Raw genomic sequence first — 16,511 nt, forward strand, 5'->3', positions numbered from 1 at the left:
CCTGCCTTCAAGATCACATGGCTAGCAAGTAGCAGAGTCTCCAGGAAGATTAAGGCATGTGGCACTGACGACAGGGACCAAAATTGGCCAAAATTGGCCAATCAGTAGGAGAGGTTTACTTTCTGGTTTCATAGTCTATTCAAGCTTCAAATAAAGCAACCTGTGAATGAGAATCCACTATCTTCAGGCTGGAGTGTTTTCTGATGTTTGGGCACTTTTGTATCATTTTTAATTTCACAGAAAAGAAGGTGTTGTTCCCTCAGTCTTTTTTGAAAAGACTATTATAAGCAGACGATCCTGAAATCTAGAGGGTCCTATGGACTGAGGTCCCCATGGACTGGCAGGCCTCCTGAGAACAGGTCATTAAATTTGGTCAATATTTTACCAGCCTTCTTCTTCCAATAGGTTATTTGAGCAATAGGACAGCATTTCTTGTGATGTAGTATGAAGAAGCGGCAGCATCTTCAGCATCTGAGTGCCCTGCTGCTGCTGCTGCTAAGTCGCTTCAGTCGTGTCCGACTCTGTGCGACCCCGTAGACGGCAGCCCACCAGGCTCCCCCATCCCTGGGATTCTCCAGGCAAGAATACTGGAGTGGGTTGCCATTTTCTTCTCCAATGCATGAAAGTGAAACGTCAAAGTGAATTCGCTCAGTCGTGTCCGACTCTTCACGACCCCATGGACTGCAGCCTACCAGGCTCCTCTGTCCATGGGATTTTCCAGGAAGAGTATTGGAGTGGGGTGCCATTGCCTTCTCCAATCTGAGTGCCCTAAAAATGCATAATTTCAAACCTTCTCCAGATTCTCTGAATCTGAATCTTTATTCTAATAATTAGTATGCATATTAAAATTCAAGAAGCACTGTTAAAAGGAAATCCTTTCCACCATCAGTAATGATGACAGTTGAAGAGAAACTTATATGAGTTGGGAAAACCCTTAACAGAGACAGAGAAAACCATGTTTTTATCCGTTTTACCTGTATGTCAAGATGGGCCTATTCCTCCATGACAAGCAAAACAATGCAAGAATCTCATGATCCCTCAAGGACTGGAAATTCATGATGTGACAGTAAATTTTATGTAGCAACCTGATTAGGAAATGGTCATTAGCTCAAACAACAGTGTAGATGCTGTAAATGTATTTTTTAAATGTAATTAACACTTAAACTAGTTGACTTTAGAGATGGCCAAAATGATGGAGTAGGAAGACTCTGAAATCACCTCCTCCCGAGGACAAACCAAAATTACAACTACTTACAGGGCAATTATCTATGAGAACAACCTGAAGACTAGCAGAAAAGATTTTCTACAACTGAAGACATAAAGAAGGAACCACAGTGTGATGCATAGGAGGGGCGGAGTCGTGATAAAGTCGAGACCCACACATCCACGCCAGCATTTACAAATGGAGGAACACCATAACTGTCGAGGCACTCCCCAAGGAGCAAGTGGTCTGAGCTCCAGGCTCCTCAGCCCAGGGGCCCTACACTGGGAAGTCAAGACCCCTGAACATGTGGCTTTGAAAATCAGCAGGACTTATCTTTAGAGGAGGCATGGAGTTATAGGACATGGAGATTCTGCTCTTAAAGAGCACTCGCAAAATCTCACACTTTTCAATTCCCAGCACAGAGGCAGTAATTTAAAAGAAACCTAAGTCAGACGTCTTACTTATCCTCGGAATCTAAAACACAAAACAAACAAGCTAAAATAAAAACAAATTCACAGATGAACAGACAGATGACTGCCGGAGGGGAGGGGTGGAGGGTGGGAGTAAAATAGGTGAAGGGGCTTAAGAGATACAAACCTCCAGCGATAAAACAAGTAAGCCATGGGGATGTAATACACAACATAAGGAATGTGGTCGGTAATATAATAATTTTGTACAGGGACAGATGGTTACTAGACATAGTGATGATCATTTCATAATGTTTGCAAATGTCAAATCACTATGTAGTACATCTGAAACTAAGATAATATTATAGGTCAACTATATTTCAATAAAAACTCAGTAGACTTTGATAAAGCAGATTACTCTCCATAATCTGTGTGTGTTTTAGCCAATCAGTCAAGGTCTTAAGACAAAAACAGTTTTCCCAAGGAAAACGGAAGGAATTTTTCCCAAGGAAGAAGGAATTCTTCTTCCAGACTGTCTTCAGACCCAACACTGTAAAACCTAATTCTGCTGGAATTTCCAGCCTGCCGACCTGCCCTACAGTGTTCAGATGTGTCAGTCCCCAGCACGCATGTAGGTGGCAGTTGCTTAAAATCTCTCCCTCCCCCTCTCTCCTTGTGTGTGTACTTATCTTACATTTAAGGGAAAAACATACACACGCATCGCTTATGGTTTTCTTTCTCTGGAGAATCGGGAGTAATACACATTTAATCATGTAATCTATTATTTGCGGCGGCCTAATTTTGGTACTAGTATAAATAAACAAACTATATATAATATTAATAACCAAATAATATTAACTATGAGATAATGCTGACAATCACTGTTGCAGGAACCAAGGCAACCAGTATATAACAGTTTCTGGAACCATGGTTCCAATACCTTGCTAAATATACTTAAAGTATACTATGGCCAACAAGGGGGGCATGCAATGCCATTTTCAAAGGCAGAACCAAGCCACGATAAATAATTCCCCCAGAATCAGAAACCTTCCCACATTCTGACTCCTTGATTAAACCTTAATGCTACACAGAAAACTGATTTGAACTGATCCATAACCCTGGGTAACTTCCACTCTGGAGCTCAAATCAAAATTTCAAGCAATGCCAATATGTACCATGGATGAAGTAAAAACATAGCCACTGACAATAATGAGAAATGAAACTTTTTCCTGCAAACAGTAAAAATCAGTTATAAGTCACTGGTAATTGTCCTGGCCCAAATACAAGATCAGGGGAAACTAACTTCTAAATATTAAGCCAGGATATAGTATCAACTTCATTCAGGGGCTAATTCCAAATATAATTAATGTACCATTACTTAAATTAAAAAAAAAAACAAACCATAATATTGCATTTGCACAGAAACCATTCATTTTTAAACAGCCACAGGTAAACAAAGGAGATGCAGTGGGCTCAGTCTAGCCACTGCTATGAGCTCACATGCTCCTCTTTCAGGGACCGTTCTGGCTCAGATGTGCATTGGTTTGGCCAGAACCCTAACCTGTAGTCCTTCCGATCATACACCAACTCATCAGTATGGCCATGAGGGCTGGCAGCACTCCGGAAATAACACTTGCACAGCGTGAAGATGCTCTTCTGCACCCACCAGTTCCACCTTTCCTACTCTCCAGTGGGTCTGGGTTCTGCGAACCTTAAACATTTCGTGGAGAAGGAACATCAAATTGAAAGTTAATATGCACAGTAAGCACCTTTCGATTGAGAAGCATTCTGTACTCCTGCCACAGGAAAAAGCAGCTTGTGGCAAAAGGTTTTTTTCTTAAGACCACCCATCAAGAGTTACGCAGCCAACCACAGCCAGACACCCTCTGTCCCCACAACACACTAGAGGGTCCCTGCTTTTCTGTGGCTCCCTAACCTGTAAAGGCCACTGAGGCAAGAACACTGCCTATGATTCATAGACACGTCTTCCAAAGAAAAATGCAGACATAAAGTCAACATTCATTTTCCAAGGTTAGGAATGGGAGAGGGGGGTCGCAATGGTCCATCTGGGCAAAATCCCATTAACTTAAGTCCAAGTGTGAATCCCAAAATGAACTGCCATTCAATTACACTTGCCCAGGCTTTGAACAGGCCTCTGAAATGCTTGGTTGTGGTATTCAGCTGTATAAAAAGTGTATATTATTCCATATCCTTCATTTCCTATGCTACATAATGGAGACCATTCTGGTATCAAAGGAAATGATGAATAATAATACCGAACATCTGGTTTATAAAACACAAACTTGCTCAACAGATTGACTGCTTCCTGTCAGCTTCCCAAGTTAATCATGCATGTGGGCTCATATGAATATGCATTTAGATTCATGTGCGAGGTACATGCAGTGATGCCAGGCTTCTCCCCCTAAGGCCTGATTAGTTTCCCACTAACGGCTGTAGGGTGCGGCCCAGATAGGATAACAGCAGCGGGTTTGTGGTCTACCGATCTTGCTGCAGGTCTAGTCATTATTATTCATCGATTCCCTTGATAAACATTCCCTGAGCATCAGCTATGTGCCAAGTTTCATGCCACGTGCTGGGAAGACAACCAGGAATAAGACACAGGTCTTACCCCTGAGGAACCACAAGTCCACCAGCAGGGACAGGACAGAATGAGGCAGAAAGGGAAGAGCTGGCTGGGCCAGGCACACTGGCTCCCATTACATGAGCAGAAGGCTATCTTCCTCATGACCAGCCTGAACAAAAATAAAAATACTCTTCCGGCCTTCTTGGACCAATTCAGAAGCTTTCTGAAAACCAGGTTAACAACACTAGCAACAAGTTATCTGCTGCACAGCAATTTCATCAATTACTTTACTTAAGAATATTTGCAAATGGAACAATGCAGGGTAGACCTTTTGAAAAAATTGCCTAGCACTTCTTTTTTTCTTCTGTTTGCAAATACCAACCCCGTCCTTTAGGGAAATATTCTTCAGCCTTTCCATACACAGTGTTTTATTGACAGTTAACTTCTCCCACCCTGCACATGTGGCTGGGCATCCAACTCAGGCTGTACCAACCACAGCCCTTCACACACACACACACACACACACACTCACTCAACTCTCTCTCTCTGCCCAGGTCACACTGATTGCTTTATTAATTAGACACATGGACTCAAAGTAGGCTATTTGGGGACTTTTCCTTTTTTCCATCTGGAGTGAATAAGAAAAACTCTCTACACTGCTTTGTGTGTGGTTTTAGGAATGTAAGCCTGATAGCCATATCCCCTCTTCACAGAGAAGCAATTGAGAAAATAAAGTCAACCCAGAAAGATGAGGAGAGATGAGCGTGTGTGTGTGTGTGTGTGTGTGTGTAATGAGGGAAAAGCAGAAGGAGAGGGAGGGAGGGAGGAAGGGGGAAAGGATGGGAAGCTACCAGTCCTAAAAGCCTTCAACCCTAAGATCAACTCCATCCATGCTTTCTTCTATTGGGATAAATTGAGGCAGTTTCTTCTCTTTGCCCAAAAGGACATGCACTGGACTTGTGACTTTTCAAGGACATCTGCTATGTTGCCTTCTTTCACGTCTCCATTCAGAGGATGCTTGCTAGGGCCAGTGGCAGAATTCTCTGTTCATCCTGTAGCTGGAGGGCCCTGGTGATGAGTGCCAAGCCCCAGAGAAAGGAGGTAAGCAGGACTCCTGGCTCTGAGAAGGCATCTGAGTGAGTCAAGGGCGTCAGGCTCGGCAGCTCATTTGAGGGTTGCCAGGTGGTTTTCAGCAGAGCCTCCTGCCATCTGCTCAGCCCTGGAGGTTTGGGCCGAAAGAGAAGGTTGTGCACAAGTGGGGAACTCAGTTTGGGAAGAGAATGGCCCTAAGCCAAGAACAAAGGCCTTCTCTCCACAAATATCATATTTCTTCTATCCTTTCTCCTATGTTTATACGTTTTACTTTCTTATTAAAGTTGATCAGCATATTGACTGTTAATAAAATACATCATACAAATGTATAACATAATACAGAAATACTTTATATATGTGTGTACATAATTTGTGAGTACACAGCTGCATCTCTTGTCTTCCTTCCAACACCTAGCATGACATGAACTTGCACTCCAGAAAAAGACACTGCCACCATCTAGAGGCACTCAGGGTGAATTGCAGGCACAAGGTCCTGGGCAATAAACCATTTACAGGCCTTACCAATAAAAACGCATTTAAATTGTAACCAGTGTCACTTAGTTTTCCATCAAACTGAAACGCAGGTGATATCAACTATTACTTCTGCCAATAACCTTTGGGGGAAATATGCAGCTGTGTACATCTTTAAATATCAGATGAAACATTTTGAAAGGAGAACCACTGATTCTTAAAAAAAAAAAAAAATAGTGTTCACGATCTGAGAACATGATGGGAGTATGCAGGAAAAGGGAGGGTTCTTTCCCACCCACTTTCTCAAACACATATTTAAAGATGGCAGATGTCATCCATATTCTCCAGTTTCCACACCCCATGGTGAACAGAAAGCTGGATAGTAGAAAGTTAACAGAATAACACTCTGTACAAATTAGTTGGTGAGATAGCACTAAGGAGAAGGTCATGGAAACATAGATCTAGTAAAGAGGACACGTGTAGAGTATGGAGATATATAGAGTCCCTCCCACCCACCCCTCTGCCCCCACCGCACACACAGAGAAGATCCCTGGACCTTTCCACCTTTCCCAGACCAAAAAGGTGCTCTGCTTATTTCCCCTCCCCAGAATGTCCCTCTCTTTCTACCATCACAACATCCCTTATCATCAATGTGAATAGAAGTAGCAGGGTAAGAACCTGGTAAGAACCATACTCAGTGATCTGTCTTAAATTTCTGTACTGGGTATACACAGAAGGACCTTTTCTTAGGAGAAACATATAGGCCCTCGTCAGAGGTAGAACATACGTGAAAAGCCACTGAAACATGGAAACTAAATCCTATTGGTGTATTTTTAAGCCTGAAAAGGAATCTCAGTATCAATCCACACTGTCTCCTTGGCTAATATTAACATTATCTGACTCTGGTTGTGAATTTTAGACTGCCACAGCTATTAGTGATGATCATGAAATTTGCTGGCTGTTTCAACACTGGCTGATTTTAAACAAGAGGATTTACATACATAGGCACAGTTAAAAATTAATTTACTCAATAATCTAAGAAGTCATTTTGAAATGAGAAGGGAAAGCAAGAATAGCTTGCTTCAGCAATAAAACCAAAAGATTCTTAAATCACTACTCTGTGTGTGTATCTTTAAGTGCTTTCTAAAGAATCTATCTCTTTTCTGTATGACTGAAAATTTTAATAAAAAGAACATTCCATAAATTCTCACTTACAGAAAACATTTTATAAATAAAACCATTGAGTAGAATATGCTTGAAATGAATATTAATGTCTTAAACTAAGTAAAACAAATAATAATAATCCTACTTAAATCCCTTTTTCCATAAAGATCAAAATAGTCCTTTATACAAACCATGGTAATACTCTGATATGGAAATGCTATCAGAATAACTTTTTATAGTCTAGGTTAAACATATTTGATTATCAGTATTTTCGATATTTTTTATAACAAGCTATTTAGAAAAAGCAAGGATTGTTATTTTTAATTGAGTTGATTCTTTCAGTGTAAGCAATACGAATTGTCTTTTATACTACTACTCAGATGATTTGTTTTCCTTTTAAAATCTAGACAAATTAAGAACACCAACCACTGTCTAGACTCCCATTTTGTACTGGCATTTTTTCAATATTCTTGTAAAATGCCTGAACCCTAAATAACTTAAGGCATTAAGAAAGTAGCAGTGAAAAATAATAAAGAAGCAGCAAACCTTCTAAGTAATATTTCCACCTTGCTTTGCATTTGATTGTCTTAATTGTCATAACTCAATCCTTGAAATGCTACATAAATGACATAATGCTTTTAAGCCAAGACTTTTCCTCTTTTTACAGAATCATTATTACCTTCATCTGAGATCTGGAGATTCTGAATTTCTATGGGATTCACTGTATTTTAAGTTGCCTAAATATAAAAGTAAACAGATTTCCCTCTTTGAACTTTAACTGCATCTTGTATGAACTAAAATGTTGAATTTGTTTGTTCTCTTTTTCTCTTTTTAACAACCTGAGGACAACTTTGTGAATGATAATGCTAGATACTGTTAGAACATCTGAATGAGAATCTCAAAATAACTTTTTTCTAATAAAGTTGTCTCTACTCAGGAAAATTTTTTTGCTCTTTCTCCCCCCACCCCAGCCCGCCCCAGTGTTTCAAAGATCTAAGTCATTAAGCAGGGACTACATTTTATGGGTAAACATCTAGACAGGAAGGATGCAGTCTTTGACCAGGGACATATATATAAGCAAACTCATGCACAAGAGAATATTACAGAGTAACATATCTGAAAGCTGTCTTAGGGCACTGCTTTACAGTATACAACAGGCTTATTTCAGGAATCCTCAAAATAAGGAAACAGGAATTATTAGGGGCATTGGATTTTGGCTAATATTCATGATCAGCTATGCCACATAACTGAACACCACCGCCCTCCCCCACCCCCAACTGTGGCCAAAGATTTGTATTTTTACAAACATGGCTTAGACGTCTCCCTAATGCCTGAAAACACAGCCAACAGTCAGGGCTTCAAGGCCCTGGGACAAACTCTTTCCCCTGTTTAAAGACCCCCTGAAATGCTGCTTCCTCCATAAAACCTTCCCTAACAAAGTGGAAATGGGAAACATATGTTCTCAAACTTCACTTGTTGTTCAGTCGCTTAGTCGTGTCCAACTCTTTGCGACCCCATGGACTGCAGCACACAAGACCTCCCTGTCCTTCACTATCTCCCAGAGTTTGCTCAAGCTTATTGCCATTGAGTTGGTTATGCCATACAACCATCTTGTCCTCTGCCACCTCCTTCTTCTCCTGCTCTCAGTCTTTCCCACCATCAGGGTCTTTTCCAGTGAGTCAGCTCTTTGTATCAAGTGACCAAACTATGGGAGATTCAGTTTCAGCATCACTCCTTCCAATGAATATTTCTGATTTAGGATTAACTGGTTAGATCTCCTAACCAGTTAATTAACTGGTTAGGACTCTCAAGAGTCTTCTCCGGCACAATTTGAAAGCATCGATTCTTCGGCACTCAGCCTTCTTTATGGTCCAACTCTCACATCAGTACATAACTACTGGAAAAACCATAGCTTTGACTATACAGACCTTCGTTGGCAAAGTGATGTCTCTGCTTTTTAAAATGCTGTCTAGGTTTGTCATAGTGTTCCTTCCAAGGAGCAAGCATCTTTTAATTTCATGGCTGCAGTCACAGTCCACAGTGATTTTAGAGCCCAAGAAAATAAAATCTGACACTGCTTCCACTTTCTCTCCAACTATTTGCCATGAAGTGATGGGAATGGATGCCAGGATCTTAAGTTTTTGAATATTGAATTTTAAGACAGTTTTTTCACTCTCCTCTTTCACTCTCATCAAAAGGCTCTTTAGTTCCTCTTTGCTTTCTGCCATTCAGTTCAGTTCAGTTCAGTCGCTCAGTCATGTCTGACTCTTTGTGACCCCATGAACCGCAACAAGCCAGGCCTCCCTGTCCATCACTAACTCCTGGAGTCCACACAAACCCATGTCCATCAAGTTGGTGATTCCATCCGACTATCTCATCCTCTGTCTTCCCCTTCTCCTCCTGCCCTCAATCTTTCCCAGCATCAGGGTCTTTTCAAATGAGTCAGCTCTTCGCATCAGGTGGCCAAAGTATTGGAGTTTCAGCTTCAACATCAGTCCTTCCAATGAACACCCAAGACTGATCTCGTTTAGAATGGACTGGTTGGATCTCCTTGCAGTCCAAGGGACTCTCAAGAGTCTTCTCCAATACCACAGTTCAAAAGCATCAATTCTTCAGCACTCAGCTTTCTTCACAGTCCAACTCTCACATCCATACATGACCACTGGAAAAACCATAGCCTTGACTAGATGGACCTTTGTTGGCAAAGTAATGTCTCTGCTTTTGAATATGCCATCTAGGTTGGTCATAACTTCCCTTCCAAGGAGTAAGCGTCTTTTAATTTCATGGCTGAAATCACCATCTGCAGTGATTTTGGACCCCCCAAAAATAAAGTCTGACACTGTTTCCACTGTTTCCCCATCTATTTCCCATGAAGTGATGGGACCAGATGCCATGATCTTCGTTTTCTGAATGTTGAGCTTTAAGCCAACTTTTTCACTCTTCTCTTTTACCTTCCTCAAGAGGCTCTTTAGCTCCTCTTCACTTTCTGCCATAAGGGTGGTGTCATCTGCATATCTGAGGTTATTGATATTTCTCCCGGTAATCTTGATTCTAGCTTGTGCTTCTTCCAGCCCAGCGTTTCTCATGATGTACTCTGCATAGAAGTTAAATAAGCAGGGTGACAATATACAGCCTGACATACTCCTTTTCCTATTTGGAACCAGTCTGTTGTTCCATGTCCAGTTCTAACTGTTTGCTTCCTGACCTGCATACAGGTTTCTCAAGAGGCAGGTCAGGTGGTCTGGTATTCCCATCTCTTTCAGAATTTTCCACAGTTTATTGTGATCCACACAGTCAAAGGCTTTGGCATAGTCAATAAAGCAGAAATAGATGTTTTTCTGGAACTCTCTTGCTTTTTTAATGATCTAGTGGATGCTGGATTTCTGCCATTAGGCTGGTATCATCTGCATATTTGACACTGTTGTTATTTTTCCCAGCAATCTTGATTCCAGCTTGTGATTCACCCAGTCCAGCATTTCACATGATGCATATAAGGTAAATAAGCAGGTTGACAATAGACAGCCTTGATGTACTCTTTTTCCAATTTTAAACCAGTCCATTGTTCCATGTATAGTTCTAACTATTGCTTCTTGACCTGCATACAGGTTTCTCAGGGGACAGGTATGTTGATTGGGTATTCCCATCTCTTTAACAAGTTTTCAGTTTGTTGTGATTCATACAGTCAAAGTTTTTCATGTAGTCAATGAAGTAGATGTTTTTCTGAAATTCCCTTGCTTTCTCTCGGATCCAACAGATGTTGGCAATTTGGCCTCTGGTTCCTCTGCCTTTTCTAAATCCAGCTTGTACATCTGGATGTTCTCAGTTCACATCCTGTTGAAGCTTAGCTTGAAGGATTTTGAGCATTACCTTCCTAGCATGTGAAGTGAGCACAACTGTATGGCAGTTTGTACATTTTTTGGTACTGCCCTTCTTTGGGATTGGAATGAAAACTGACCTTTTACAGTATGGCTACTGCTGAGTTTTCCAAATTTGCTGACATACTGAGTGCAGCACTTTAACAGCATCATCTTTTAGGATCTGAAGAAGTAGAGCTGGATTTCCATCACTTCCAGTAGCTTTGTTTGTAGTAATGGTTCCTAAGGTTCACTTGACTTCGCACTTCAGGATGTCTGGCTCTAAGTGAATGATCACACCATCATGGTTATCTAGGTCATTATGACCTACCTTTTTCATATAGTTCTTCTATGTATTATTGCCAGCTCTTCTTAATCTCTTCTGCTTCTGTCAGGTCCTTACCATTTCTGTCCTTTATTGTGACCATCTTTGCATGAAATGTTCCCTTCATATCTCCAGTTTTCTTGAAGAGATCTCCAGTCTCTTCCATTCTTTTGTTTCCCTTTATTTCTTTGCACTGTTCACTTAGTAGGCTTTCTTACTCAACTGAATGCAGAGTTTCAGAGAATAGCAAGGAGAGAAAAGAAAGTCTTCAAACTTCGCCACAAAAATAATCATAAAAGCAACCTAAGATATAATCTAAGACCAAATTCGTGCTAACGGTTAATACAGCAAAGTCACTGAACCCCAGGGCTGGAAGCAAAGCTGGGGTTTCTGTGGAGCCTGTGAACTCTAAGGGCAGAGGCTGGGAATGGTTCCTCTCTTTATCCACAGCAAGGCACAGGGAGCCTGGTATGTAAGAAGTGCTCAGCAAATGATCCTTAAATGAATTTATTCTAATCCTGACCTTTTATTTATTTTATAAATGAAGCTCAGAGAGGAGAATGAGTCACTGAGAATTGGTACCGGAATCTGAACACGACTCTGGGCTAGCGTTATCCATTTTATATTGTGCATCCTCTACTTGCTCTTGCCCTCTTCTCTTAGGGTATCTTGCCTGCGATAATGAGGTCAAACTTAGACTGTAATGAGGGTCTGGGAGGCTGGTACCTGTATGCTGTTGCTGCTGATAGGGGCAAAAGTTTTATGACATCACAGAGGTAAGGGGATCAGATCAGATCAGATCAGATCAGTCACTCAGTTGTGTCTGAATCTTTGCGACCCCATGAATCGAAGCACGCCAGGCCTCCCTGTCCATCACCAACGCCCGGAGTTCACTCAAACTCATGTCCATCAAGTTGGTGATGCCATCCAGCCATCTCATCCTCTGTCGTCCCCTTCTTCTCCTGCCCCCAATCCCTCCCAGCATAAGGGTCTTTTCCAATGAATCAACTCTTCGCATGAGGTGGCCAAAGTACTGGAGTTTCAGCTTTAGCATCATTCCTTCCAAAAATCCCAGGGCTGATCTCCTTTAGAATGGACTGGTTGGATCTCCTTGCAGTCCAAGGGACTCTTAAGAGTCTTCTCCAACACCACAGTTCAAAAGCATCAATTCTTCAGGACTCAGCTTTCTTCACAGTCCAACTCTCACATCTATACATGACCACTGGAAAAACCATAGCTTTGACTAGATGGACCTTTGTTGGCAAAGTAATGTCTCTGCTTTTCCATATGCTATCTATGTTGGTCATAACTTTCCTTCCAAGGAGTAAACGTCTTTTAATTTCATGGCTGAAATCACCATCTGCAGTGATTTTGGAGCCCCCAAAAATAAAGTCTGCCACTGTTTCTACTGTTTCCCCATCTATTTCCCATGAAGTGATGGGACCAGATGCCATGATCTTCGTTTTCTGAGTGTTGAGCTTTAAGCCAACTTTTTCCCTCTCCTCTTTCACTTTCATCAAGAGGCTCTTTAGTTCTTCTTCCCTTTCTGCCATAAGGGTGGTGTCATCTACATATCTGAGGTGATTGATATTTCTCCCGGCAATCTTGATTCCAGCTTGTGTTTCTTCCAGTCCAGCATTTCTCATGATGTACTCTGCATAGAAGTTAAATAAGCAGGGTGACAATATACAGCCTTGACGAACTCCTCTTCCTATTTGGAACCAGTCTGTTGTTCCATGTCCAGTTCTAACTGTTGCTTCCTGACCTGCATACAGGTTTCTCAAGAGGCAGGTCAGGTGGTCTGGTATTCCCATCTCTTTCAGAATTTTCTACAGTTTATTGTGATCCACACAGTCAAAGGCTTTGGCATAGTCAATAAAGCAGAAATAGATGTTTTTCTGGAACTCTCTTGCTTTTTCTATGATCCAGCGGATGTTGGCAATTTGATCTCTGGTTCCTCTGCCTTTTCTAAAACCAGCTTGAACATCAGGAAGTTCACAGTTCACATGTTGCTGAAGCCTGGCTTGGAGAATTTTGAGCATTACTTTACTAGCGTGTGAGATGAGTGCAATTGTGCGGTAGTTTGAGCATTCTTTGGTATTGCCTTTCTTTGAGATTGGAATGAAAACTGACCTTTTCCAGTCCTGTGGCCACTGCTGAGCTTTCCAAATTTGCTGGCATATTGAGTGCAGCACTTTCACAGCATCATCTTTCAGGATTTGGAATAGCTCAACTGGAATTCCATCACCTCCACTAGCTTTGTTCGTAGTGAGGTAAGGGGAAAGGACTTTTAAAAAATAGTTTAGTTGAAGCCTATGATTTCCTTGGAAAGAAACACAGAGAGGAGAAATGAGCTACAGAAGTAAATAGGCCTGAATTATCTCTGAACAAATAACTCAAAATTGTTGAGTCATTTTGTATTTATTCATCCTTCCATCTATCCATCCACCTATTCACCCAGTGATGTTTTATTTCCAAACTTGTCTTGCTATTACTGAACACTGCTTTAAACATTTAACATCTCTAACATCTCTATAGCACTAAATTTAACCCTGGTGAAGTGTCTACAAAACATCTTACAGTGGAGTCAATTAAAGATAAAGGGGAAGGTACCTTGCTCTAGGTCACAAAAGGCAGGAGGGTGCAGGTTTGTGCCTTGGCCTACCTGAAACTACAGTCCCTGAGCAAATCATTCTACCCTCAGCCTCCTGTTTTCAGGGTACAAAGACAAATGATATGTTTTGCCTTAAGGATCTTGGAGTGTGGTAAAAGAGGCAACCAAGCAACTCATGTCTAAAAGGAGTAACTCCAAGAGTTTGCGGGAGGATTAAATAGAATTATGGATGTAAAGCACCTAATACAGTGCCTGACACATCCAATAAGTGCAACTGATCTCATAACAACCATGCTAGGTTAGGGAGAGAAGTCCTTAAGCTTCTCTGAAATCCATCCACTGTTCTCCCAAACTTGAACGTCATCTATCTCTGCATTCAAATTACATATACAAAATTAAAAAAAAAATTTCTCCTTTATCCCATGACTTAGATAACATGCTTTAGAAAGTAGTTCAAGGTGGTGGTAGTTGGCACTGCAAATATTAAAGAAGGTAGGGAATGATGCACAATGGGAAGGAAATTGTTAGAGAGGAAGGAGGTCAGGAACGAAAGGAGAGATGCTTCAGAAGCACCCAGCCAAATCATCTAATGTGTCCCAGCCCTGGGCAAACAAGGATGGGTCCAATCCAAGCACACAGGGCTCATGATTCAGCGAGTGGTTCAGTTCCATTAGTCATTTCTGGAAAAAGAAAGTCCATACCATGGCATTAGTCCTTTGCCTGACATTTTTCTACCTCATGAAACTAGGATGGGTTTTCCAAAATCCTTCCAGCTAATTTGAAGGGATAAACATCTAACTTTCTGCTTTTGGACTTCTCAGTAGTTTTGCTGTACATGATTGCACAATTGCTCCAGTTTACCCCAGAGGGTCATTTCAGTTGAATCCTTTGGCACGAGATGTGTGGAAGCTTGTACAGAGCCATCCCTCCAGTTCTCACGGAACTGGGCTGTATTGGATATATACCCATTAATTGGGGGTGTGACCTGGGACTAATGTGACAGGAAAAAGGATCAGGGGGCTGAACTATGATCAGATCAACAGATATGTGATTTTAATACAAAAAACTGAAAAGGCAAACCAGTTTTCCAACTTTAATATGCAGAAACAATAAAAGTAGACAAATTTTGTTGGTGCAAATTAGAATTGTTTCTATCAAAAAATTATGCCAAAAAAGTGATGAAGATAAAGGCTATGCCTGTGAATACACAGTGCAAGTATAGGTTTTCTCTAGAGTAAGTCATGAGAATGACCTACCACACCTGCCACTCAGGAAATCCCCTAAAGTGAAGAACTATAGTGTCAGATTAAAATCACTCATGGTGATTTGCCACTGATTTAATATAGATTTGACTTGGATTTATATGTTGACATAGATTTATTTAGCTTTCAAATCAATCACTGAATTATATTGATTTTGCTTAGTCCTGTGTTGAAATGCTGTTCATTGAGTGTTCTCTCTCTCTTCCTAGCCTCTCTGAGATAATGGAAAAATAGTAACACAATCAGAAAAAAAAAAAAAAAAAGTGTTCTGGCTCAAGTTCACACATTCTAGTTTGCTTAATTCTTTACTTCATTAAGCTACTCCATACAGCTGTCCTTTAAATGATACACTTTTCCAGGGTCTTGATCAATAAAGTGTAGATTTATTTACTGATGTTTCAGGAAATACATCTCGTATATAGTGATAGACACTGGTGTTCTAAGTCTATCAATAAATACAATAAATACAATAAATACAATAAATATCAATAAATGTCAGTCCAATTTTGAGTTCAATATCAATTGAGGATCAGTAAGAATGACCTACAGAATTGCATCTAGAAGCAAGGAAATCAGAATATCCAGTGTCCAGGAATATCCTCTCTAAGATTAATATGGATTATGCTGACATTAATGGCACAATATTGCCATTCACTGGGCTTTGTAAAATAAATTTTCTCAATCCTCTGCCTTCCTTTCTGTATGGAAAGAAAGGTATATAAATTTCTTTGCGGGGGATGTAGGAACAATTTAAAATAAGCTTTAAAATCCCACTATTTTTATTCAGATGTTTTTTGACTTTCAAAAGAAAAGGCAGTTTCATTTTAGCAATGTTGTGAGTAGAGTTTGCATTGTTTCAACACCTCAAGAGAATCATATTTTAGAGTTGTGCTTGATTTAAATAAATGATAGAAGACATTCACATCTTAACTAAAGGAGGATTTTTTGAAAGAAGACTTTAAATTTCTAAGACACTAAAAAGTAAGTCTGGGACTAGAAAGCGCTGATATACATATGGGATTTTAAAATCAATTCTCAGGTTTTTTACTTTATAATATCTAGTCTTTTTTTAACACAAAGTATACCAGTGTTTTAAAACCATTTCTGCTTTATTTGTATCGAATGTGTCTCTATTGAACAAGGCGTGGACTAGCATTAGCAGCAGTATTTCACTGAGTTAAGCGCTCATCACGGGTGGGCCCTGGAAAGTGCTGCTCATGTACTTCTCTGTTGTCACTTTGTTCTCTTCCTTATTATCAAACAGTACATAAATGCTATAAAAGTTCAAATATATCTGAAAATGGGTACACCTTGAACACCTTGAACACTTTTTCCCAGATACACAAAAAAGATATATTATAAAGTTGTTTAAATTTAACAAATCATTTCCTCTAAATAAGAAATGCAAATAGCATCCTGCTCCCAAAATAGAGCTCTCTGGTCCCCCCTTAGCCCGTATGGGGCTTCAGCCAGAGCCCCAGTGCACTCTTCTGAGGGTCATCCCGCCATCAGGAAGCCATGCACTTTTAATCTG

General features: G+C 40.5%; 1 protein-coding gene across 5 annotated transcripts in view; it reads right to left on the reverse strand.

Annotated features, from left to right (window-relative positions):
- The window catches only part of CACNA2D3 (calcium voltage-gated channel auxiliary subunit alpha2delta 3), a 903,838-nt gene that overhangs the window by 219,545 nt on the left and 667,782 nt on the right, over positions 1 to 16,511 (reverse strand). The window lies entirely within an intron of this gene.

The sequence above is a fragment of the Bos javanicus genome, chromosome 22 (genome assembly GCF_032452875.1).
Source record: "Bos javanicus breed banteng chromosome 22, ARS-OSU_banteng_1.0, whole genome shotgun sequence".
Classification (NCBI taxonomy): Eukaryota; Metazoa; Chordata; class Mammalia; order Artiodactyla; family Bovidae; genus Bos; species Bos javanicus.